Raw genomic sequence first — 26,756 nt, 5'->3', positions numbered from 1 at the left:
TAGCAAAAGCAGTCAATAAATCAGCCATAAATCAACTCACAAATAATAAGAGTGTAGGATAAAAATAGTAATCCCTTCCTAATAGTCCAGAGAAATAAGGTTTTTGTCGGGACAATTGAGCAGCCAGGTTGCAAATGGGTTTTTTGGGTACTATATACCTAATACATTATAAATACAAAAATGCCCGTCACAGTTCGGACGGGAAACTTAGTTATTAACAAAGTCAAAAATGGAAGTTTTTTCGTTTAAACTGCTACAGGTAAAAATAAGGTTATTCAATATCTTATTATTTATAATATCCTTGTAGTAGTTGAGCCAAGGTTTAAAATGGCAGTTTTTGAATTTCGGTCTGATCATGTTACTTCGAAAATTGCAAAATAAGACTAAAATTTTGAAAATAAAAAATTTGCTATAACTTTTTCGAAATTTACCTAAGACTTTCATATTGCATGAAAAGTGGAATCAAACAGTCTACATAGTGCACAAACAATTTTAAGACGATTTGTCAATTAGATTAAATTTTATTCAATTTGTTTTTACCAAAGAGTTTTTTTCGCAATGTTTTTGTTCAGAAAATAATAATGAATGATATAGCAATTCTGTGGAAACCATATGAAAGAAGAATATTTATGTTTTCAAAGTACAGTGGAACCTCGATAACCCGGATTAATCGGGACCGCGGCCGATCCGGGTTATCGAAAATCCGGGTTAGCCGGAGAATATAGTAAAAATTAATAAATAACCTCCATTATAATTACAAAAACATGAAACACATATGCACAGTACACATCTAAATTACGTATAGTTGTATAGAGTGTAGAGTTTTGTTCATTTCTTGGTAAAAAACTCAGTCATACTGTAGAGATGTACCGACACCATAATATGGTAGGTCTGGATCCCGCGTACGAAAAAAAAGTTGATAAATATCAAGCTGAAAATTTGTTATTAGCTTAAGGGTGTCTAGTCGGACAAACATTAATATATGGGAACACTGGAACAGGGGAAGTTTTAACTGTGGAACAGGCTAAAAATTTGGAACGATCAGACCACGAAAACGGCACATGTATTTTGTCCGACAGAACAGACTTAAACTCTCCGAACAGAGATTAAACTCTCATGCAAAAATCAGACTGCTATTTATCACCAAATTGGCGTTTTAGTCCTGTCGCCAGGGGGGTACAACGGCCTCGTTAATTCAGATGGACTTACCCAAGTTTTTTTTATGTATTTTGACCCGTAGAACACGAATTTTTTGGGTAACAGTTGATCCGGATGTCGATAAGATTGTTATAGACCAAGAACTTGAGGAATCAAATAACAGCGATTTTTGGCAAAACAAAACAATATTTTGTATTTTTTGGGTCATTTTAAGCAAAAAATATTTCTACAAGTTTTTTAGTAGGATGCACAGTTTTCGAGATAAACGCGGTTGAACTTTCAAAAAATCGAAAAACTGCAATTTTTAAACCCGAATAACTTTTGATTAAAAAATAAAATAGCAATTCTGCTTAGCGCCTTTGAAAGTTCAAGTCAAATTATGTCGGTTTTGATTATTTGCATTGCTAAAAATTTATTGTGTTATTGTTAAACAAAGCTACAAACAACTAGTGCGTGAGTGATGTTTCTATGATTTCTCATTTAAAATCGAACGAGTAGGTAGAATAGGTACTAGTGCAATCAAGACTATTTCTACGTTACATGCGTTAAAACACATGTAAAAGCACGGGAAACCCTACGTGTTTATAGCTTTGTTAAACAATAAAAAAATAAATTTTTACCAATGGAAATAATCAAAACCGATATAATTTGACTTAAACTTTTAAATGCGGTAAGCAGACTTGCTATTTTATTTTTTAATCAAAAGTTATTCGGGTTCAAAAATTGCAATTTTTCGATTTTTTTAAAGTTCAACCGCGTTTATCTCGAAAACTGTGCATCCTACGAAAAAACTTGTAGAAATATTTTTTACTTAAAATGGCCCAAAAAATACAAAATAGTGTTTTGTTTTGCCAAAAATCGCTGTTATTTGATTCCTCAAGTTCTTGGTCTATAACAATCTTATCGACATCCGGATCAACTGTTACCCAAAAAATTCGTGTTCTACGGGTCAAAATACATAAAAAAAACTTGAGTAAGTCCATCTGAATTAACGAGGCCGTTGTACCCCCCCTGGCGACAGGACTATTTTAATGAGTGGAACATGTAGAATATGTCAAATGACAGGAATTATGACAGGTGATAAATAGCAGTCTGATTTTTGCATGAGAGTTTAATCTCTGTTCGGAGAGTTTATGTCTGTTCTGTCGGACAAAACAAATGTGCCATTTTCGTGTTCTGACCGTTCCAGATTTTTTACCTGTTCCACAATTAAAACTGCCCCTGTTCCAGTGTTCTCATATATCAAAGTTTATCCGATTAGACACCCTTAAGCTATTAACAAATTTTTAGCTTGCTATTAATCAACTTTTTTTTCATACGCGGGATCCAGACCTATGGTATCATAATATCATATTATGATGCTGCAATAAATTTATTTTAAAGATTCGCCTTTATCAATCCTACCTAATGTTTCTAGTTTCTTTTCCATTGTCACAACATTTTTACGTTTTGTTAACATTACAGTTTTGTTACCATTACGTAGACAAAAATCAGGCAAACACAATCTGAAGCACGATTACAGAACGGAAGTGATTAAAACAATGTTGTTATTTAAGAACAGACTAAGGCCATTGTTTTAAAAAAGAATTTTTAAATAGTCACGTCTATTTTAAACAATGCTAAGACAGTTTGACATAAATAACGGAAAAGGAATACAGACAGGTGCCTGTTCTTTCCGATAAGCTGAGACGGTCGCTCTGCCTGCCGCCGTGTGCATGAATCATTTTTACTGTTGTACATACTTATATGTGTTCAAATTACACAAATACACATTATCTCTCAAATATTATTTGACCTACATACATTTTTATTTGATAAAATTGTTAAATTGTTTATTTGTTAAATTTTTGTCTGATGAAAATCGGTCCGGGTTAGCCGGACTTCCGGGTTATCGGGGGCCGACTTATCGGGGTTCCACTGTATTTAAAAAAATCATTTAAAAGAAATTTTTATCACTCCGAAAATATTTTACTAAATAGAGTCATTTTAGGCTTATAAACAATTTGAATAGCTTTGTTAATATTGACTGTAGACTAAATCTATTTTAGGAATTCAAAAGCTGGTATTTTTACATGAATTTACAAAAAACAAACTTTTCGCCTAGCTTAATTACGGTCAAAGTTAGCCACTTTTATTATTTAATTCACAGTTACTTCTATATACATAAAATTCTCCTGTAACAGTGTTAGTTACCATACTACTCCGAAACGGTTTGACCCATTTTTATGAAATTCAACACGTATATCCTATAGGACTGAAAATAGGTTTTAATCTATTTTTCCTACCCATAAGTTGTAAGGGGGTTTGCCCTCCTGACATTTCTTTTTATTTTTTTGGACCAAATGATCTACCTTAATTTTATATGATGTAGCATGAAAAAATACACAAAACCCTTAATTTTCACTCTTCTCTCACCAACCCGTATTTTTTAATAGCCATCTTCTCCTGTCATAGTGTTAGTTGCTATACTCCTCCGAGACGGCTTGATCGATTTTTATGAAATTATATAAATATGTATAGTCGGTAGGTCTTAGAATCGGTCGTAATCTATTTTTCATATCCCTGAGTGATAAGGGGGATTCCCCCTAACATTTTGTAATGCTAGGTGGGGATAATTGTACATTACGAGTACATATAAATTAAAAATATGATGATCAAAATCCATCAACAAGCTCCAGATATATTAATCGTAGCACATGTTTGAAGAATCAGTTTCATTTTTTGAGTGCACGGATTTTAATATTTCCCCTCTGCCGACCAAGAATCGATTTCGTTAGGATGTCATTTTTAAAGCCCTACTAACGACTCTGTTGAAGTTCAAAGTTTACTCAAACTTTTAGACATAAACTATATACCTTCAACTTCACAATGGCGCTGGTTTGGTTGCTTAATTGTTATAAACGAAGTAGGGCCGTCAATTAAATAAAAAAAGTGGCTAATTTTGACCCTAATTAACCTAGGCGAAAAGTTTTTTTTGATAATTCGTGTAAAATTACCAGCTTTTAAAATCCCATTATAGTTTCAGCCTACAGTCAATATTAACAAAGGAATTCAAATTGTTTATAAGCCTAAAATGACTCTAATTTAGTAAAATGTTTTCGTAGTGATAGAAATGACTTCTTAATGGCTTTTTAACACTTTGAAAAATTAAATATTCTTCTTTTATGTAGTTTCCACAGAATTGCTATATCATTATTATTTTGTGAACAATAACAATGCGAAAAAAAGCTCTTTGGTATAAACAAATTGAATAAAATTTAAACTACACTCGGATGCAAAATTAACCGGACACCTTAAAAATGGGTAATTTTTGATGTCTCGCAATTCCTAAACCTGTTGTCCGATTTAAGTTATTTTTTAATATGTTATAGCCCTATTCTTTAACAATACCGTTTTAATAATATTGTTGCTAAACAGGTAAATTTTCATTGTATACGAGGTGTACAAATGAAACTGTGTTTTTTTCTTAAACTTCGCATCACCCTGTGAAATATTCTAGCATTTACAAAATACTGAAATTGAAATCTAACTACAGCCTCATGTTTTCTAAACATTTTGGTTTTTGGTTCATTCGCGTACATTGGACCATAAAAAAGTTATGTAATTTAACAACTAGCCATGTTTTTCATCAATATAGTGTCTTTTTAAATAAGTATGGCAACCTTTCAAGGGTAATTCTGCATGAAAAAATAATGACAGTTTGCTTTATAAACGGTATGTCCGCAAATGCTTCGTTTCTGAGATAGGGGGTGTTGAAATTTTTCTTACATACTGATGATTTATTTATTGCTTTAAAACCGGTTGAGATATGCAAATGAAATTTGTTGGGTTTTAAGACGTAGTTATTGCACATTTTTTGACATACAACTAAGAATTTAATATTCACCATTGGCGCGCATACGGGTAATATGACAGCTCATATTACCCGTATGCGCGCCAATGGTGAATATGAAATTCTAACTTTTATGTCAAAAGTTGTATAATAACTACGTCTTAAAACCCACCAAATTTCATTTGCATATCTCAACCGGTTTTAAAGCAATAAATAAATCGTCAGTTTATAAGAAAAATTTCAACACCCTCTATCTTAGAAATTAAGCATTTGCGGACATAGGTTTATAAAGCAAACTGTCATTATTTTTTCATGTAGAATAACTCCATAAAGTTTGCCATGCTTATTCAAAAACATACTGTTTTAATAAAAAACATGGCTAATTGTTAAAGTACCTAACTTTTTAACGGTCCAACATAAACGAATGACTCAAAAACAGAATGTTGAGAAAACATGAGGCTATATTTGGATTTAAATTTGCGTATTTTGTAAATGTTAGAATACTCCACAGGGCGATGCGAAGTTTGAGAAAAAAACAAAGTTTCATTGGTACACCCGGTATAAAATGAAAATTTACCTGTTTAGCAACCATATTATTGGAACGATATTGTTGAAGAATAAGGCTATAACATATTAAAAAATCACTCAAATCGGACAACAGGTTTAGGAATTGCGAGACATCAAAAATTACCCATTTTTAAGGTGTCCGGTTAATTTTGCACCCGAGTGTAATTATTGAGGCATCGTCTTAAAATTTTGTGTGCATTATACGGACTCTTCGACTCAACTTTTCATGCAAGATGAAAGTCTTAAGGTCCTTTTCGCAAAAGTTATAGGAAATTTTTTATTTTCAAAATTTTTGTTTTATTTTGCAATTTTCGAAGCAATAAATGATCGGACCAAAATTCAAAAACTCCCATTTTAAACCTTGGCTCATCTGCTAAGAGAAAAATATTATAAATACGATATTTAATTACCCTATTTTTACCTGTAGCCATTTAAACAAAAAAACTGCCATTTTTGACACTTATTTGTTAATAACTAAAATTCTCGTCCGAACTGCGACGGGCATTTTTGTATTTATAATGTATTAGGTATATAGTACCCAAAAAACCTATTTGCAACCTGGCTGTTCAAGTGTCCCGAACATGGTATATTTTTGCCTTATTTCCCTGGTGTATAAGACGAGACTTGATAAGGAAAAATCGTTCTATAATTCATATTATATTGATATGATTTCTGTTGTTTTCCGGGTTTGAATCCGGGTTGAATAATTTTGACTATTTTGACGACGATTCGGCAAGGTCCCTTGTCAAGTAAGGTAGTTCCGCTTTTCGCTGTTGTTTGAAGTAAACTGACTCTTTTTATAGATAGACAATGTATATTATGTGGATAGGTAAAGGATAACTTTATTTGAGAGCAATACATTGTTTGTTCCCTGTTTAGGATTGTGGTCCTCTTCAGGGTATGCCTTGAATGTACGTGTAGGCGGCAAAAGCAAACAGTCCGAAAAAGCGCTGGGGCAAGGTGTCTGGATGGCTTGCAGGATGCTGACTGTTGGAAACCAGAGAAGAGAGAGTGATTTGGAAGATGGTGTCCTTTCCAGAGATGAATATGTGTGTACTGTCCATGATTTGCCCTCGGCCACCGTCCCTAGAAACCATGGTACGCTGGACAGGCAAGCATGCAGTCTTCGTCGGCGGTCAGGAGGTGGTTTTGGACATTGAATGGTCAGTAAGCGTTCAAATATGAGAAAATAGTTGCGGCTATTGGGCGAACAGGTATAATTGTGCAATGAAGTTGGGAAACCGCAAAAAACCAACTTCTTCCTGTTCGGGAGAAGGATAAGGTTCAGATAATGAGGGTGCTGTAGTCTAACGGCACAACGGTGTAGCCTCAAGGATTTCTTCGTACTCTGCCGGGAGTTCTTCAATGCATGTTTGCATTAGAGCAGACGGTGGTTCAAGTTTTTTCCGTTTGGGATTTCGGCGGCAGATTACGTGACCAATAGAAGAACAGGAACATTTTAGAGATTGTTGAGTGTCGGAGAGGAGACTGTTGATGACTTTGGTTGTGAAGTTCCTGTTCAGAGAGGTTATTCTCTCGATAATTGTGGGTATATTAAAAATTTTATGGTGATTTATATAGTCGATATTGACGCGCTTCCCCTGAACGGTTCGTGGCTCTTATTATTGGCCCTGTATAAGCTGGAGGGGCAATACTCGTCAATGTCGTTGCCTGATTTATTTTGGTCTTTTTTCAGTACCGTTTTCCGTGATTTAGGAAGCCCTTAAGCATCAACTCTTTGGTTTAGAGTTTAGACTGTTGGGATTTTTCTCTATTTCTATCGATTCTCTGATTTCACGTTTTGTTTTTATTTCTAAGTTAGATCGGTTCAGGTTTATTGTATGTATGCATTTATATGGCTTTCCATCGATTGTTATTTGTTTCGAGCTTCTGTCGTATGTTGTATAATTTGTGTAAAATATTAATATACACGGATTATATAATATATTGTTACAACTTTTTCAAAGTAACTTTATTCAAACTCAAATAAAATATAAACTTTAACAAACTGACAACTGTCGACTACTAAATCTGAATTACAACTGAACTATAGAATGTCAAACACATAATGTTTATATAGTTTTCTGACGTTCTAGATGTCACCAGACATTTCTGGGTTATTCCATGACATCCAGAATATTCTCGTACGTGACTACTTCTTCTTTCACGTCGAGGGACTCTTTCTATGTAGGAACAATCTACGGAACTGTCATAACACTGCTCCCTCCTTTATAGTTATTCGCCTCGAATAACTGGTCTATCAGGGTCTGGTTGAAGCCAACAGGGTGGATCAGTTCCATGATATGGGGCTAATCTCTCAATGTGAACTACCTTGGGTTTACTTCTCGCTGAAAACTGGATGCGGTAGACCAGATCATTTATTTTCTTTAAGACGGTGTACGGGCCTTCCCAGTTTCGTTGAAGTTTCGGACAAAGTCCTTTCTTGCGTGTGGGATTGTATAGCCATACTGGATCACCTCTTTCGAAAGTTGTCCCTGTAGCTTGCACATCGAACCTGGACTTGGCTTTATCACTTTGAAGCTTCAAACTTTTACGAGCAAATTCGTGGACTTTTTCCAGTTTTTCTCTTAAGCTTTCTAGGTACGTCAGGGATGAAGGTTCTTCTTCACAGGTAGGCAATTTTCCGAAAATAAGATCTTGAGGAAGCTTCATTTCTCTTCCGGTGATCATCATTGATGGAGAATAACCGGTTGCTTCATGTTCAGAACTTCTGTAGGCTAACAGGAATAGAGGTATTAGGGTATCCCAATCTTTTTGATTATCAGCAACAAACATTGAGAGGTAGTGACAAATAGTTCTATTATGTCTTTCGATCATTCCGTCTGATTGTGGGTGGAGAGGCGTAGTTCGAGTTTTCTTAATACCCAAGATTTTCATTAATTCTTGCCATAATTCGGATTCAAAATTTCGTCCCTGATCAGAATGCAACTCTAAAGGAACTCCATGTCTTGATACGACGTGTGTTATGAATGCTTCTGCTACAGTCGTCGCTTCTTGATTAGGAAGAAGTGCAATTTCAGGCCATTTTGAAAAATAATCCATTGCAACCATTAAGTACTTGTTACCTCTCTCTGTCGTTGGAAGTGGACCGAGAATATCAACTGCAAGTCGTTCAAAAGGCTCTCCGGAAAGATATTGTGCCATTTTACCACGACTTCTTGTTCTAGGGCCTTTTCTACCGTTACATAAGTCGCATTTCTTACACCATTCTTCTACATCTCGGCGACAATTGATCCAATAAAATCTGTCTCGAACCCTGGCCAGTGTTCTTTTTACCCCAAAATGTCCTCCAGACAGGCTGCTATGAAGTTCTTGCAACACACTTTTAATGTGTGATTTTGGCAGTACCACTTGTTGAACTATACGTACTCCATCGGGACTTTCCCACTTCCGATATAATAGACCATTCGAAAGATGCAAAGATTCCCATTGAGCCCAGTACGCCTTTATAATTCGACTATATTTAGATATTTCCTGCCAAAGAGGTCTTACTCCATTTCTAAGCCATTCTCGTATGACTCTTAAGTCATTATCTTTCTTTTGACTCTTCTTAATGTTTTCCAGGGAAGTCTGATCATTATCTTCTTCCTGTTCAACCGTGGTCATGCAGAGACTTACTTCTTCAGTTACGCTCTCTTTTTCTTCAAGTCTTTTACAGTACTGGCATTGTCGTTCTAAACAGGGTCGCCTAGAAAGAATATCGGCATTGATATGGAGACGCCCTTTTCGATGTACTATGTCGAAGTTATACTGTTGGAGTCTCTCTATCCATCGAGCCACTTGTCCTTCTGGCTTTTTAAAATTCATTAGCCACTGCAAAGCGCTATGGTCTGTTCTGATTGTAAAATTTCTGTTATAAAGGAAGGTATGAAAGTGTTCTAGGGCTTTTATAATAGCTAGGAGCTCTTTTCTGGTAACGCAATAATTCTTTTCTGCCTTTCCCATGGTTTTACTAAAATATGCAATAACTTTTTCTTCACCTTCCTGTTCTTGTGATAAAACAGCGCCAATACCATGCTGAGATGCGTCACAATCCAACAGAAATTTTCCATCTTCTCGTGGATAGGCTAGGATAGGTGCTGTTGTAAGTAGTTTTTTTAAATCTACGAAGGCATTTTGACAATCCGGTGTCCAGTCAAATTCAATGTTGTTTTCGGTTAGTCGATAAAGAGGCTTAGCGATGCGGCCAAAATCTTTTATGAATTTTCGGTAATATGAACAGAGTCCAAGAAAACTTCTAATTTCTTTTTTATTTCCTGGTTTAGGCCAATCTTTAATAACTGAAATCTTCTCTGGATCAGTTTTAATTCCATCTGCTGAAACGATATGTCCTAGATAGTACGCTTTTCTTTGAAATAGTGAACATTTCTTATAATTAAGCTTTAAGTTGGCATTTCGCAGTCTTTCAAATACCTCGCTTAAGTTTTTCAGATGTTCATCAAAGGTTTTGGACATAATCATTATATCATCAAGATATACTAGACATGTTTTCCAAGTAAGTCCTCTTAAAACCATTTCCATCAGGCGTTCAAACGTAGCTGGAGCATTACAAAGACCAAATGGTAGAACCTGAAACCTGTAGAGACCACGGCCAGTTGAAAAAGCTGTTTTGTCTCGATCATCAGGATGTACTTCTACTTGCCAGTAGCCACTTTTTAAATCTAGAGTCGAAAACCATTTAGCACCTGATAAAGTGTTTAGTGTATCATCTATTCGTGGCAATGGATAACTGTCCTTTTGTGTAACATGGTTTAATCTTCTGTAGTCTACACAAAAACGAGTAGATCCGTCTTTCTTAGTTACTAAGACTACTGGTGAACACCAGGGGCCCGAAGCTTCTTCGATGATATCGGAATTTATCATGTCTTGTATTATGTTTTCAACTTCTTTTTGTCTAGCAAACGGTAATCTGCGTGGGGCTTGACGAATTGGTCTTGCATCTCCAGTATTGATTCTATTTTGAACTAGACTAGTACGCCCTGTAGATTTCTCGGATTCAAAAATGTCGTAGTTTTCATTAATAAATTCATTAGCTTTTTCTACTTCTTCAGTTGTTAAGTGATCAACATTTTTGATCAGTTCTTTCGCCAGGTTAGCGTCAACTTGGTAACTTAAAGCTGTATTCTTTTTCAAATACTTTTCGCACTTGATTATTTTTTCTATTGGCGTACAGAGTGCTATTTGTTGTTCTTTCTTCAACTTAAAAGGCTTTTTGGACAAATTAGCAACCCTTACTGGAATTATCTCATCTACATTCACGAGGCATCTGGCTATCAAGATTCCGTCATTAACAAGTTCCTCGCTTTCAACAACGCCGAAATGTAAACCTTCAGGTTTTTGACTCAGTCTCGCCAGGACTATACTTTCAGAATTTTGAGGAATTTCTGTATCTTCACTAACTATAACTCTTACTTGAGGTGTAGACTCTTCAAAATTTAGGACTATTTCTTCATTTTCAATAAACAAAATTTTATTTTGAAGATCTATGATAAATTTGTTTTGCATAATGTCCATTCCAAGAATGCATTCATCTTTAATATCGGCTACAAGAAATATGTGTTTTATCAAGGTGTTGCCAATCTTTACGGTCGCCGTTACTTCTCCATGAATTGGAATAGTTTGACCTGAAGCTGTTTCAAGAACTAAGTTTGTTTTACATGGCTGTAGTTTTCTGTTCAGAAGTTCTTTGCGAACAAAAGATCTTGTTGCACCGGTATCAATAAGAAAAGTGCATTTTTGATTGTCAACGTAGCCCTTAAGTAATAAGTTCTGTTCATTTTTGTTGAAAGTATAACTGCGAATTTGGGGGCTTTTATTAGATTCAGCCGACGCCCGCCCCTTAGTGTCGACTTTTATTCGTTTCCCTGGCTATTGTTTGAATATCTGTGGTCAGTTGTAGGAGATCGACTTCTTACATACCTATCTCTACTAATATTTCTAGTAGGACTATATGATGGGCTTCTGGATGTCGATCTAGGCGACCTTCTGACATCATTATTGTATTCTTCTTTTCTCGCTTGGGATCCACTTCTACAATTGACCTGCCAATGTCCAATTCTTCCGCAGTTAAAACATCTTCTGTTTTGATTTTGAGCTTTTTGTTGATTTTGTTGAAGATTTTGGAGTATGTTCAACATGTGGGACAAAATAGGTTGTTGATTATCTGTGGTAGGGACTTGTTCATCTTCTCGAAATCTTATTTCTTTTAATCTTGGGCGAGATCTTGAAATACTTTTAGCCGCTTCAAACTCCTGGGCTGAAACTAGTGCTCCATTTAGCGTTTTGTGGTGTTGTAATCGGAGAGCCTGTTGCATTTCGATATCATGTAGTCCGTCTATGAATGCCTGTATACCGATTTGTTCAAGAAAATCTTTAGGTGCCTGAGGGTATGCCAAATGTAGTAATCTTTTAATATCAGCTTCAAATTCTTGTAGGCTCTCGTTATGTTTTTGATACCGAACTTTAAGCTGACTTTGAAAAACCTGCTTCAGATGTTGTTGGCCATATCTTGTTTCTAAAGCTTGAACAAGTGAGTCATAACTAGGTGAATCCTGAGGAAGAAATTGAAGGACGGTTGCTGCCTGACCTCGAAGCGACACCACCAAGGAAGCTGCCATTTCTCTTTCAGTCCAGCCATTTGCTTTAGCTGCAGCTTCAAATTGGAAACGATAAGTTTCCCACGCTGTTTGGCCATCAAACGTGGGTGGTTTTAAAATTTTGCTACTTCTTATTATGCCTGGATCAACGATGGAAGAGGAAAGGGCTGTTTGTTCGGATTCGACATTAGTAACTGAAACAATATGAGATAAAGAAGCTTGGGTATTAATTTTGTTTGCTAACTCTACTATTTGTTTTTCTAAACTATATTTCAAATCGTTTTGTTGCTGCTTTAAATCGTTTTGTTGCTGTTCTATTTTATTTTCTAAATGATTTTGTTGTTGGTCTATTTTGTTTTCTAAATAATTTTGTTATTGTTCTATTTTATTATCTAAACAGTTTTGTTTTTCTTCTAATATATCTATTTTATTAGTAATTCGACTTACCTCTAACTGATAATGCTCGTGAATTTGGGACAAACTATTCATAATTTCTACCTCTGCTTGTCTACGCCTCTCCTCCTCTTCTTTTCTAAGCTTTTTATCTTCCTCTTTCTCTTCTTGCCTACGTTTCTCTTCATTTTCTTTCTCTTCTTGCCTACGCTTCTCTTCATTTTCTTTCTCTTCTTGCCTACGTTTCTCTTCATTTTCTTTCTCTTCTTGCCTACGCTTCTCTTCATTTTCTTTCTCTTCTTGCCTACGTTTCTCTTCATTTTCTTTCTCTTCTTGCCTACGTTTCTCTTCATTTTCTTTCATTTTTAAAAACCATGCTGGTGGTCCGGATGTATCCATTTCCTTCTCAACTTTAGATGATCTGGTATTTACCATAAACAATTCTCAATATCTTCTTCAATATCTCTTAAATCCCACCGCTGTCACCAATGTTACAACTTTTTCAAAGTAACTTTATTCAAACTCAAATACAATATAAACTTTAACAAACTGACAACTGTCGACTACTAAATCTGAATTACAACTGAACTATAGAATGTCAAACACATAATGTTTATATAGTTTTCTGACGTTCTAGATGTCACCAGACATTTCTGGGTTATTCCATGATATCCAGAATATTCTCGTACGTGACTACTTCTTCTTTCACGTCGAGGGACTCTTTCTATGTAGGAACAATCTACGGAACTGTCATAACAATATGATACAGAAGCTCGAAACAAATGACTGTAAATGGAAAGCCCTAATTTCTACATGTGCAAGAGATGACGTTTTTTCCCTCCTTTCGATGGCATTTCGGTATTCTTCTCGTCTAACTTGGATTCTTCGGTTGGTCTGCCGATGAACGACTTGTTACAATTCCCGCATGGAATCTTTTATACTCCTTGATCTTCTGACGATATTTTGGTGTTTGCTGTTGATAAAATAGTCATGATTTTTCTGTCCGTGTAGTATCGTTTCTATTTTGTGTTTTCTCAGCACTGCCCCTATTTACTCTGTTGTACCCTTCAAATATGGCAGAACGGTTTTGCCAATCGGTTTTTCGATTTCTTTTGGGCTTTTAATTCTTCTTCGATAATTCTGAGCTTTTTTGATGGTAGGTGTTGAGATGCCGTTGTTCCTAATGCTGTTTTCACATTATGCATTTCTTCATTTTGATGTTCTTCGTCTTTACAAAAACGAAAGGGAGAAATATTTCTTCGGATTATGGCGCAAAATGAGAAAAAGTTGCGAGAAACAGTCAAGAGATGCTTTTTTAATTTAGAGAATGTAGGCAGGTAATTAAGGCAGATAACTTGGATTTGGTTTGGAATGATTTCTTTTTGATGTTTTGTTAAGTTAACCAGAACTTCACGCCAACTTCTCTTCACTTTTCTATTTGTCTTGGAACTATCTTAACCCTTTCATAAGTATTATATATCTGAAGTTCCTCAACGTTTTCCATGCCTCTCTTGCCTTTGAGTTTCCTATGAGGCCATTTATATCTTTACACTTTTTTGCCAAATCTGGTTTTTGTGCTTCATTTGTTTGTTTCCTTCCAGCAAGAACATATCAAGATTCTCTTGCTAGGTTTTAATTTTTAGCTATTATATTTTCAAGTATATTACTGGAAATAAACAATATGTTATTACATAATATATACATTTTTTATTTAAGAGGCAACATCAGCGCGCAGAAAACGCCTTCCAAAATTTCAGCTTTAATTTTGAATATCCTGTCGAGATATTTGGCACCCATATCGTAATATTCGCCATGTGCAAGTACTTGGAGGGGATACGGGAAACGATCGTGCGCGAATAGCGGAGAAATCTTGCAACTTTCTTAAATAATTCATATTTTTAATTGAAATTGTCGAATTGACGTATATTTAAAATCATATTTAAAATCCTAGCTGGCTGTATACCATTAATTACAAAAATTGAAGAAAAAGATCTTCTGTGTAAAAGGTATATTAGTTTGAAAACCCCAATAAAGGCCACATTAAAAAACAGAACGTTTTCGCTCTAAAGAGAGCATCATCAGTATTATAAGCAAGCTCTACATGCTAAGCCACCAAAAATACATGGGTTAAAACCCTTAAAATGCCGACCAAAGATCTTACATTGGCATATTATTTATTAAGTTCTTTATTATCAGTCCATCAAAAATGCCAATGTAACAAAAAGGAGAGGAACTTCTGTTGGAGTGAAAGTAAAGAGGACGATAAACTCCAACAGAAGTAAGGAAAATGCAGATAACTAGCGAAACAAGAATGAAGAGAGGTTGAAGAAGCCGAAGTAATAAAAATACTAGGATAGAAAAAAATACTACTTTGCAGTAATATTATGTAGGGGAAAAATGATAAGCTTCAGAAATAGATGGACTGATAATAAATAGATGAATGGACAGATGCAAACTGAATGGAGTTGGGTTAGCTAGAGATGCAAGAGAACGACTACTTGACACTCAAGGATGGATACGGCTCATTTTCATGCCTGTCGAAGACGGTAGCTTAAAGTAGATAATGATGATAAATAGAAAAAGTAAATACTAAAATAAGAATAATGTACTGAAAATAAATAAAGGAAAATCATTGCGAAAGAAGAACAATTTAAATAAACTAACAAATCATGGGCGCCAAGAAAATGATCTTCGATCACTCTCCCAGGTATCTTACATTGCTGTCAAATATTAAATATATTAAATATGTAAGTAAATATAAATATAAAGGAATTATAATTTTTATTTTTCAATGACAGTAGGTATGAAATATACGTCAAAAATTGAAGAAAAAGATTTTCTGTGCAAAAGGTATATTAGTTTGAAAACCCCAATAAAAGGCTACATTAAAATACAGAAGGTTTTCGCTCTAAAGAGAGCATCATCAGTGTTCTAAGCAAGCTCTACATGCTAAGCTACCAAAAATACATGGTACAGGTCTTACATTGGCATATTATTTATTAAACCCTGGCGATGTTTCTCACAATATTGATACTTATGATATGCTATTATTATATAAAAGTATATTTAATTAATTGTACTTTGCTTGCAGTACAATTGTTCACCTTTTAATAACATAACCTAAATCTTACTTTTTCTTCTTATATTTTCTTTTGGGCTACGGCCTTGACAATTATCCAGCAACCAGGACCAATATGATTGGCCAATATAATTAAAAGTGCGAAAAAATTTGCCGAGCTATGAAACCAGGTGTCGCTTTTCCGAACTGCGACCGCACGGTCCAATAATAAGGAATTGCGGTACAGAGCCAAATTTCATAAATATGTTAGTATGTCGAAATTACTCTATATACCCTATTCCACGAATATACGCCTGTTTTGGATTACTTCGACAACGAATATTTTACTGTGCAAAATAAGAACGAAAGTAAATTGCAAATTACATTGTTGTTCCTAATTCCATTTTAAATCAAAATAATGAGGTAATCACTGATAGAATATTTGCAATATTTTTAATGATTATTTTTCTAATGTAGGTTCTGAGCTTGCTAAAAATATTAAAATACCATCTTCACCTAATCCTCCAAAAACTACATGTAATAGTACGTTTTTTCTAAAACCCGTAACAAAATCAGAAGTTCAGTGTATTATTCATTCTTTAAAACCAAAAAAATCTCCTGGCATAGATAACATTTCTGCTGATATGTTAAAGATAATTTCCCATTATGTTGTTGATCCAATAACTAATTTAATAAATATAATATTTGAACAAGGTACATGTCCTGACAATTCTAAAAAAGCTGTAATTATACCTATATTTAAAAAAGGTGATAAAAAATTAGTGCAAAATTATCGTCCAATATCACTTATTACCAGCCTTGCAAAAATCTTTGAAAAGGCATTAGCCGAACGAGTTAATCAATATCTTAAAGAGTTTAACCTGCTTTCTACAAACCAATTTGGTTTTAAAAAAGGATATTCCACTTCAGATGCTATAACATCTGCTACTGATTATTTATATAAGATGCTGGACAGTGGTTCTCCTACTTTAGCAATATTTTTAGATTTAGCGAAAGCATTTGATACTGTTAGTCATCAACAGTTATTAAGTGATTTGGACGATCTTGGAATAAGAGGAATACCATATTTACTATTTCAAAGTTATTTAAAAAATAGATTGCAAATTGTCAAAATTAATAACAAACTTAGTACTGAAAGAAGCATTGAGTATGGTGTGCCTCAAGGTACTGTTTTAGGCCCTTTATTGTTTTCAATATATATATATAAATGATCTAGCGGCAATGAAAATAAATGGAAAGATTATTTGTTTTGCTGACGACACAGTTATACTTTACACTAGTAATTCTTGGAATGAACTTAAAACTTTGGCAGAAACAGAAACTGTAAAGGTTCTAGATTGGCTAAGTAGGAAACTACTGACAGTTAATACAGATAAAACTTACTTTATACCATTTTCAATATATAAAAATAATTTACCCGAATTCATGGAATTAAATCTAAACTATAATAAGGCGTACATTAAAACAAATAGGAAAGAATACATAAAATATTTAGGCGTTTATATAGATTGTCACTTGAAATGGGATATACATATTGATATGGTATGTAAAACTCTGAGAATGATACTATACAGATTTAGATATCTCAGCAACATTCTTGATTTATCTTACTTAAAGATGGTATACTATTCCTTAATAGAATCACGTCTTAGATATGCCATTATAGCATGGGGTGGAACATATTCCTCACATTTGATTAAACTCGAAATACTTCAAAGGAGCTTTTTAAAAATAATGTTAAAAAAACTCGCTTATATTCATCAGAACTTCTTTATCAGCAAGCTGGTGTTTTTAAAATTAGACAATTATATTTATTAAACATAATTTTGCATACATACAAAAATAAACAAATATTGAAATCAATAGATCATAATTACGACACTAGAAGAAAACTTCATGACTATGTAAAAATTATTAGTAATTTTAAATCAGTTGGTAAACATAATTTCACATACTATATTCCTAAAATATTTAATTATTTACCCGAAATTTATACAATATATTTGAGAAAAATAAACTCATTCAACATGATTAAATCCATTTTTAAAAAATTTATTAAGAACACTGGAACTGAATTTTTGAATGCGATCTTTAATTAAATTTATAATATAACTACTAATATATAATATATTTGTTATGCATTATGAGTTGTTATGCGTTATGTATTGTTAATTTTTAATATTTGTTATGCGTTTTTGTATTGTTAATGTTTAATATTTGAATAATGTAATCCCTGAGCACAACTTCTGGTTCTTCAGGAAATTTCTCCTTTTGGTTTATTTACTATTTATTTATATGTGAAAATATTTAACTTAAAATTAATTTGTAATTATGTTAGTATTGAATTATTCTATTATAATATTGTTATATATGAGAGCATAATGAGAAGCAAATAAACATTATTATTATTACTGGAATAATCATTAGCGCCATTTACTTTCGTATTTCTTATGTTGCACAGTAAAATATTCGTTGTCGAAGTAATCCAAAACAGGCATATGTTCGTGGAATGGCCCATACTTAAATGATATATTAGAAAAACGAGTCTGTACCGCCATTAAGAAAAACAAAAAATACACTTTCTGTCTTCAAATAAACTTTTTTATCCCGTGCCTAGATTTTGTCACATTGGAATTATTAAAAATCGATTATCTATAACAAGAAATCGAACTTGACTGACTTGGCAACATTTAGCGATGAGTCTAATATTATTGTTACCACACACGGTTCTTAGACATTAACTACGGTTGCCTAAATCGATTAACCAATGAACATTAAGGGTGAAATTACGTCACGAGAATTTACTGTCATTTGAATCGTAATATGATTTTTTTCGAATCCTGAGAAAACCAAGTATTTTAGAAAAATTTAAACGCAGGATGCAAGATTACATTATTACCGAGGGCGGAAAGCCCCTTAGAATAAACAAGCAGATTCTATTGAATGAAATATTTGAAATTAAATATCACACTTCTCTTTTATTTTCAGCCCTGTTACTTATTAAAATAAACATTATAGAAGTTTTCAGGGACTTTCAGCCCTCGGCAATAATGTAGTATTTCATTCTGAGTTTAAATTTTTCAAAAATATTTATTAGTTTTCTCAGGATTCGAAAAAAATGAATACAATTAAAACACATTGAGAATTTTGACATGCGTCAAAATTTTGCATTAACTTAATGTAAAATTCATAGAGGTATATATTAACATAGAGGGAGCTTACCTTCCGCGCTTCGTGACGACAAGATCTCAGAGACTGGTTTGCTGCATCTCCTTCTAACCATAGAGTTATATATTAGCATAGAGAGAGTATCATTCAGAGCGAAGTGACGACACCATCTTTTTTATTTGGATTAGTGCTGTTTCACTCTTACGCATAGTAAAGCTGCTACAGTTGTCCTCCTCTTCCGTGCCTATATTCACACTGAATGTCATCATAGATTTTCGATACAATGTGTTAGAAAGAGATGCAGCAAACCAGTCCATGAGATCTTGTCGTCAGGAAGCGCGGAAGGTAGGCTCCCTCTATGTTAATATATACCTCTATGCTTCTAACACATTGTATCGAGAATCTATAATGACATTCAGTGTGAATATAGGCACGGAAGAGGAGGACAACTGTAGCAGCTTTACTATGCGTAAGAGTGAAACAGCACTAATCCAAATAAAAAAGATGGTGTCGTCACTTCGCTCTGAATGACACTCTCTCTATGCTAATATTTAACTCTATGGTAAAATTCTGAAATGTTGAATTCCAGTTTCCCCAATAATTATTGTACATCAAAAGACATTAGAAACTATTTGTAGAGGATTGAAATCTGTATTGGAAATAACAGTTAAAATTGGTCTAAGTAATTAAACATATTCCAAAATTTTGTAAAAATGTAATACATTTTAGTTTTCAGCCCAAACTTAGGCCACACACAATGCAATAATGTTCACATTTTTGAACTGTCAATATTTTTATTTTATCATCTATTGTTTAAAAACAATACAGTTGATAAGATATCCTCAGTTGCGGAGAAAGGATTAATAATAAAGATTTTTTTATTCAGTCAATGGTGTGAGCGGTGTGAGCACTGTCAGTTAAATAGTAACGTGTGGCCTTACTTTTACACGCATACCTATTGTGGCAAATGTATCATATTTTTCAAAATTTTGGAATGCATTTAAATCGTAGAACAATTTTAACTTTTGGTTTTAATACAGATTTTAATTCTCTACAAGTATTCTCTCATGACTTTTGATGTAAAATAATTAGGGAAGCAGGAATTCAACAATTCAGAATTTCACATTGAGTTTCCTATGGCCTTTTTTACGATTGACCACCCGGTATAAGATAAAATGTGTACTATTTGTCTAATTATTTCATAATAACACAAATAATACACATGTATACACAATAACACACATTCAATGATCGAAAATAATTTAAAAATATGGGAATGTAAACTCTTGTGACGTAAAGTCAAAAATATAAGTCTCCCCACCACCGTCGGACAAGACAACCGTAATAAAGTCTAATAACCGTGGTTACCACAATATTTTGCCTTATTTTTGATAGCATAATGTCACTGTCACTGTCGTACTGCCGACGCACTGTTGACGCACTGTAGAATGTTCGCAGAACTTTCGAAAAAAAATATTGATGGCGCCCTGATGTAGCCTCTTAATGTTTTGATTTAAAAAAGAAACATGTTCGATTTTTTTAATTATAGAAATGATCTTGTTTTGTCACGTTGAACAAGAAAAATCAATTCTAATCATTGCATGTGAAAGTCATTGTATTTTTAAATATTCCACTTTAAAAGGCCATTTTTAGTATTTTCAGGTAAGAATTTCCTTGACAACAGTTAATTTAAATATATAAAACTTTTTAAAACAACAGTACTAAAAGTAAAGAAATGTAGAAATACAAAATTTTAAGGTTATATGTACTTTAAATAAAAGTGTAATGCCATTGAAACAAGAGTTTAAACAAGGTAGTTAAAGTTAAACAACGATATTTAATTAGTTAGTATATTCCAATACCTGCGACATAACTTACCATAAATGAAAATTGAAAACAATTTTCGATTTATAAATCAAAACTTCAAAATAATGCATACTAAAATTTATCGTTTATTCCCATAAAATATCTTTGGACTAAGATGCCACAAATAAGCAATTTCATATATCTGGTAATTAGTATTAGACTAGTATAATTCTAGATACGGTTAGTAAGCCATCTAGCAATATTTTGTTATTAGATCATTTTATTAAAAAGTAATAGTGTATGTTTGTGGATGCATGTAATGGGCTAAATTTTGTTTAATTTTTATTGTAAATTAATCTCAATTAATGCTAAATTTATCTCTTTTGTTCCTTTATTATCTCCACTAGCAATGGATACATTATTACGGTTTCATTTACATTGAAGATACTTGTTTTATCAATGATCTAATTAAGAATGAACTACCTACAATTCTTATAATAGTGCAGTCACTGAAGGTTTTCACCTCCGATTTCGTTGAACCTCCATCGATTTTCATGAAAATTGGTGAGCCGTTAGAGCAGAGGTTCCCAACCAATGTGCCGCGGCACACTGGTGTGCCTCGAAATTTAATTATACTCACTATCATTATAGAAATTATTTACCCAAGTGTGCCATGGTTGAACCAGTTTTTAAGTTGGTGTGCCTCGAGCTAAAAAAGGTTGGAAACCGCTGCGTTAGAGGATACCTCAAGGAACAAAGGTGACATGATGCCAACTTGCGCTTTTACCCTAGGGTTGGATGCCACCCCTTTTCGGTAGTGAGAATTATTTTATTAAAAATATTACCATTAATCGATAGAGGGACAAATTCTAAGCAAAATTTATTATACAAAGTTATTAACATAAATCAATACTTTTTGTGTTATTAAAGATAAAAGATATTTTTTCGTAAAGAAATGCATGTTTTAAAGCTGTTTTTCACGTATAACTCAAAAACTATGAGCTTTTACAAAAAATTTATTATTACCAAAATTGCAGATAATAAAAAATTGAATACACTCTTCACTTAAAGAACAAACTAATGTTAACTCAAAGTGAGTTATTGGTAATTGAATGTATATTTTTTTCGACGAGTACTCAAACCTAAGTATTCAAGCTTAAATAACGGGAAACGGTGCATTTTATAAAATATACCTGTTAAACACTTGTCAAAGTACTTCAGAATACCTATCAAATGAGCTCCAGAAGAAGTTGTTAGCATCAAACATTAAGCAAGTTATGATGAAAAAAAGAACCCTTTCGAATTTTTTAGGAAAATCCATAAGGAAAAATTTTCTGTAACTGGCTGTATACCATTAATTACAAAAATTGAAGAAAATCTTCTGTGTAAAAAGTATATTTATTTAAAACCCCAATAAAGCGCTACATTAAAAGACAGAACGTTTTCGCTCTAAAGAGAGCACCATCAGTGTTGTAAGCCTAAAATAAGTACAACCATAATTAGTGAAGACAAGAGTAAAAAATTTAAAAGTTGACCAAGGTAAAAAATTAGGTTATACTTACAAGCTCTACATGCTAAGCCACCAAAAATACATGGGTTAAAACCCTTAAAACGCCGACCAAAAGTCTTATATTGGCGTGTTATATCTTATACCCTGGCGATGGGTGAAATTTAAACAAGATATACCTCAAAGCATGATAAGACTATAAAACGTGTATGTGGGTGGTTGAGTTTATTTCTCTGTCTTCATAAAGAGAAAGGAAAAGCCAACTAATTACAGGTGACAGGTAAGAAAGCGTTTCTGACTGATGACAGCACGAGACAGACGGTCCAACATGAAGTTGTGTGAACTGATATGTAGTTAGGTATACTAGCCAATAGTTTTAAAATTTTTATTTGTGGCAAAATACGATAATAACAACAAACATCATGAGCTGGGATTACAAGTATTCTTGAGTGATATTATTCTTGGTAGCTGAATAGTAAATACTTGTAATCTCGCAGCACATGGTGTTTGTTGTTATTATCGTATTTTACCACAAATAAAATTTTTTTAAACTACTGGCTAGTGTACCTAACTACATATCAGTTCACACAACTTCATGTTGGACCGTCTGTCTCGTGCTGTCATCAGTCAGAAACGCTTTCTTACCTGTCACTTGTAATTAGTTGGCTTTTACCTTTCTCTTTGTGAAGACAGAGAAATCAACTCAACCACCCACATACACGTGGTATAGTCATATCATGCTTTGAGGTATATCTTGTTTAAATTTCACCCATCGCCAGGGTATAAGATATAACACGCCAATGTAAGAATTTTGGTCGGCGTTTTAAGGATTTTAACCCATGTATTCAGTCTTATTCGTACCTTCGAATCGATCGCAGGCTATCATTTACAGTGAGAACCGGATTTATCAATTTTTGTTGAATTATTAAAAACTCGTTAAAAATTTAATACTCGTTAAAAATAAAATTTTATAGTCCAGTGAATTTTTAAATAAACAAATTAAATTGGTTCCCCCATTATGGGGGAACAAAGTTCATTAGGGACGTCCTCTCAGACGAAAGACATAGATAGTGTAATGGAAAATAATAGTTTTCAACCTAGTGCTACTTTGCCGATAGAAAAACAAAAGGATATCAAATATTTTAACTTGGTTTCAGATAAGTACAATTTAGATAATATTTGGGTTTATATTGAAAAAATTGGGAATGAAAGTGGTCTGTCCAGATTGCATCCTATGTCGATAGGTCACCTACTATTTAAGACCCTGAAACTTACACATATTAAAGAGATAAAAAGCATTGGCCGTAATCGTATAAAAGTTTTGCTGTCATCACGTTTAGAAGCTAATAATCTTGTCAAAAATAAATTATTAGACGCTCAAAATTTAAGAGCTTACATTCCAAATCACTTGTTGGAGGTTAAAGGGCTTGTAAGAGATGTAGACACCCAATTTGACATTAATTATCTTATGGAAAACATTGAATCTACCTCCAAAGTTTTAAATATTTATAGGACAAAGCGTAGAATCCAAAAAGAAGAAAAAATTGAATACGTAGATAAAAAAACTATAGTTGTCACCTTTGAGGGTAATATTTTACCCAACTATATAGGTTTTAATAGAGTCTATTTTCCGGTAGAACAATTTATTGGTAGGGTCGTTCAATGCTATCGATGTTTGAAATTTGGTCACGTGTCAAAGCAGTGTAAAAGTTCCCAGGAATGTTGTATTCAATGTGGGCAAACTAAAACTACTAACCATACTTGCGATAAAGCTATGTATTGTATACATTGTAAAAGTAATGAGCATGTTACGATATCAAAAAGGTGTCCCTTTTATGAAAAACAAAAAAAGATTAAAAGTATAATGATCGAACAAAAGACTACTTTTTTAGAGGCAAAACATTTGTGTGAACAATCATTTTCTGGTGTTATGAATCAAAATTATTTTTCTTTGCTTGAAAATAATGAACAAGAATTTCCTTCGCTTCCAAAAATTAATAAAAATTCTGTCTCCACTCAGCTAGGCCCACAAACCAATAAAGCGCGCTCTCTAATATCTCCTCAATTGAACATGAATAATTCACATGCATCTGTAGGAAAGAAAAGGAAACCAAATTCTCCTATCATACAATCTCCTATTCATAAACCTATCTTTCCCTTTACATTTGGACCTGCCCAGCCTTTACCGGCTAATCCACATAAACCCAATTATAACAAAGTTGAAAATAAAAATCAGTTGACAAAAACTATAAGAAATTTTATAATGAACCTCTTAGAACATATTCGTTCAATTGAAGATATAAAAACGTTAGACGATAAGACTATAATTAATGAATTAGAACAGGTTTGAAATACTGTAAACAATAATAGCTTCTAATGGCTGTACAAAATATTTTAAAAATTGGTCAATGGAATGCTAGATCTATTATGTCAAACAAAAACAGTTTAATGCAATACGTAAACAATAAAAAAATTGATATTTTGCTAATTAGCGAAACATGGTTTAAAAAAGATTCCCATTACAGTTTTAATGGTTATAACCTAATAAGAAGAGATAGGAAGGAAGACCGGTTTGGTGGCGTTGCGATTCTTATCCGTAACACAGTAACCTTCAGTGAACTAAAACTAAATTATAACTTTAATTCTGATATTGAAGTTTGTGGCATCAAAACAAACTTTAAAAATATTGAACTCAATATATTATCTATATACAAACCTCCTAAATGTAAAAGTACAGTATCTGATTGGGCAAATATATTTTCACAGGTCATTGGTTCAGTAGTTATAGGTGGAGATTTCAATGCACATCATACGATTTGGGGATCTAATTATAATGATGCAACTGGAATACAACTTATTAAAACTGCAGATGACTTAAATTTTACAGTAATTAATAATGGAGAACCTACCATTTTAACTAAATCAGATCAAAATAAATCAGCTATTGATGTTACTTTCGTTACAGCTGATCTAGTCAATAAAATTAATTGGTCTATACATACAGACACCTTGGGATCGAATCATTTTATGATCTATATGGAAATTACCGACATTCATTTACCTGAAGAAATTATTCCTAAAAGTAAATGGAATACAAGAAAGGCTAATTGGTCCATGTACGAAATTTCAGCAGAGCAATTTTTCAATAACTATTACCAAATGGAAAATACGTCGGACAAATATAATTTTTTAATTGATTGTATAAATTATGCAGCTCAACTATCAATTCCACAATATAAAGCTTATAAAAACAAAATCAGAAATTCTCCGCCGTGGTGGAATACAAATTGTGATAACATTATCAAGGAAAGAAAAGAAGCACTTTCAAATTATAAGCAAAACCGTAACTTTGAAAATTACTTAAAATGCCAAGAGAGCATGGCTAAAAGTAAAAAAAAATTAAAGGAAATAGCTAAAGAAAGTTGGAAAAACTTTGTCTCAAACTTAAACAAAAACACTCCTTCCTCAACATTATGGAATCAAGCTAGAAAGATCAATAGAAAACCAATTACTAATCCAACATGTCTTAATGATACATTAGTCGATGAAATTTTTGATCAAGTTGCTCCTCCATCAGTCCAATTACTAAAAAGCTACAGCTATGCTTCAAATGAACAAAACCATTTTTTGCTAGAACCGTTCAACATTACAGAATTAGAATATGCTCTCAAAAATCGGAATAACACAAGTCCAGGTTTGGATAATATTAAATATCCCATGATACAACACCTTCCAAAAATAGCTAAACTCTTGCTGCTGGAAATATTCAATGAGATGGTCAAAAATGGGAGTTTAGTTCCTCAATTTCAAGATGTCATTATAATACCAATACTGAAACCAGGTAAAAATCGCAACGTGGCACAATCATATAGACCTATATCTCTTATGTCATGCCTTCTTAAAACAGTCGAACGAATGATAAAACAGAGATTGGAATGGTGGTTAGAAAAAAAGAAATTACTTCCCAACCTTCAATTTGGGTACAGAAAAGGAAGAAGTACTTTAGACGCCCTTTCAACATTAGTGGTAGATATACAAGATACATTTACAGACAACAATTATTTACCTGCAATATGTATGGACATAGAGGGTGCATATGATAGAGTCTGTCTAGATATTTTAGTTGAAAAATTAGTCAAAAATTTCCAAATACCAGCTCAACTAGCAGGAACAATATATAATTTTTACTCATGTAGAAAGATATATCTCAGAGCACATAACAGTAGTCTCATAGGTCCACGATACAATAACTTGGGGCTGCCCCAAGGATCAGTATTGAGCCCTTTGTTGTTTAATTTGTACACTGCTGATCTACATAATAGCCAAATTGAAAACTGCACTTTGAAGATTATACAATATGCTGACGATTTCCTTGTATACTCTTTTTCAAAAAAATTTGATAATTGTATACAAACATTAGGTAAAATGCACAACTTGTCAAACAATTGGTTCCAACAAAATGGATTTGAAATTTCCACAAACAAATCTAGTGTTTGCATTTTCACACGACACAACTTACCAAATATTGATAAATTACAATTAAGCAATCATGAGTATAGTTTTCAAACTTCTATCAAATATTTGGGGATGATACTTGACCGAAAACTAACATGGAAATCACATATTGAG

The 26,756-nt window shown here is 33.2% G+C and overlaps 2 protein-coding genes across 13 annotated transcripts in view; one reads left to right on the top strand and one right to left on the bottom strand.

Annotated features, from left to right (window-relative positions):
• Positions 1-26,756, top strand: part of LOC114333247 (elongation of very long chain fatty acids protein-like) — a 351,442-nt gene that overhangs the window by 161,366 nt on the left and 163,320 nt on the right. The gene's annotated exons all lie outside the window — the stretch shown is intronic.
• Positions 1-26,756, bottom strand: part of LOC114333136 (obscurin) — a 615,016-nt gene that overhangs the window by 513,881 nt on the left and 74,379 nt on the right. The window lies entirely within an intron of this gene.

The sequence above is a fragment of the Diabrotica virgifera genome, chromosome 1, assembly GCF_917563875.1.
Source record: "Diabrotica virgifera virgifera chromosome 1, PGI_DIABVI_V3a".
NCBI classification, from domain to species: Eukaryota; Metazoa; Arthropoda; class Insecta; order Coleoptera; family Chrysomelidae; genus Diabrotica; species Diabrotica virgifera.
The sequence above is the reverse complement of the archived record's forward strand: the minus strand, read 5'-3'. Positions and strand labels throughout refer to the sequence as shown.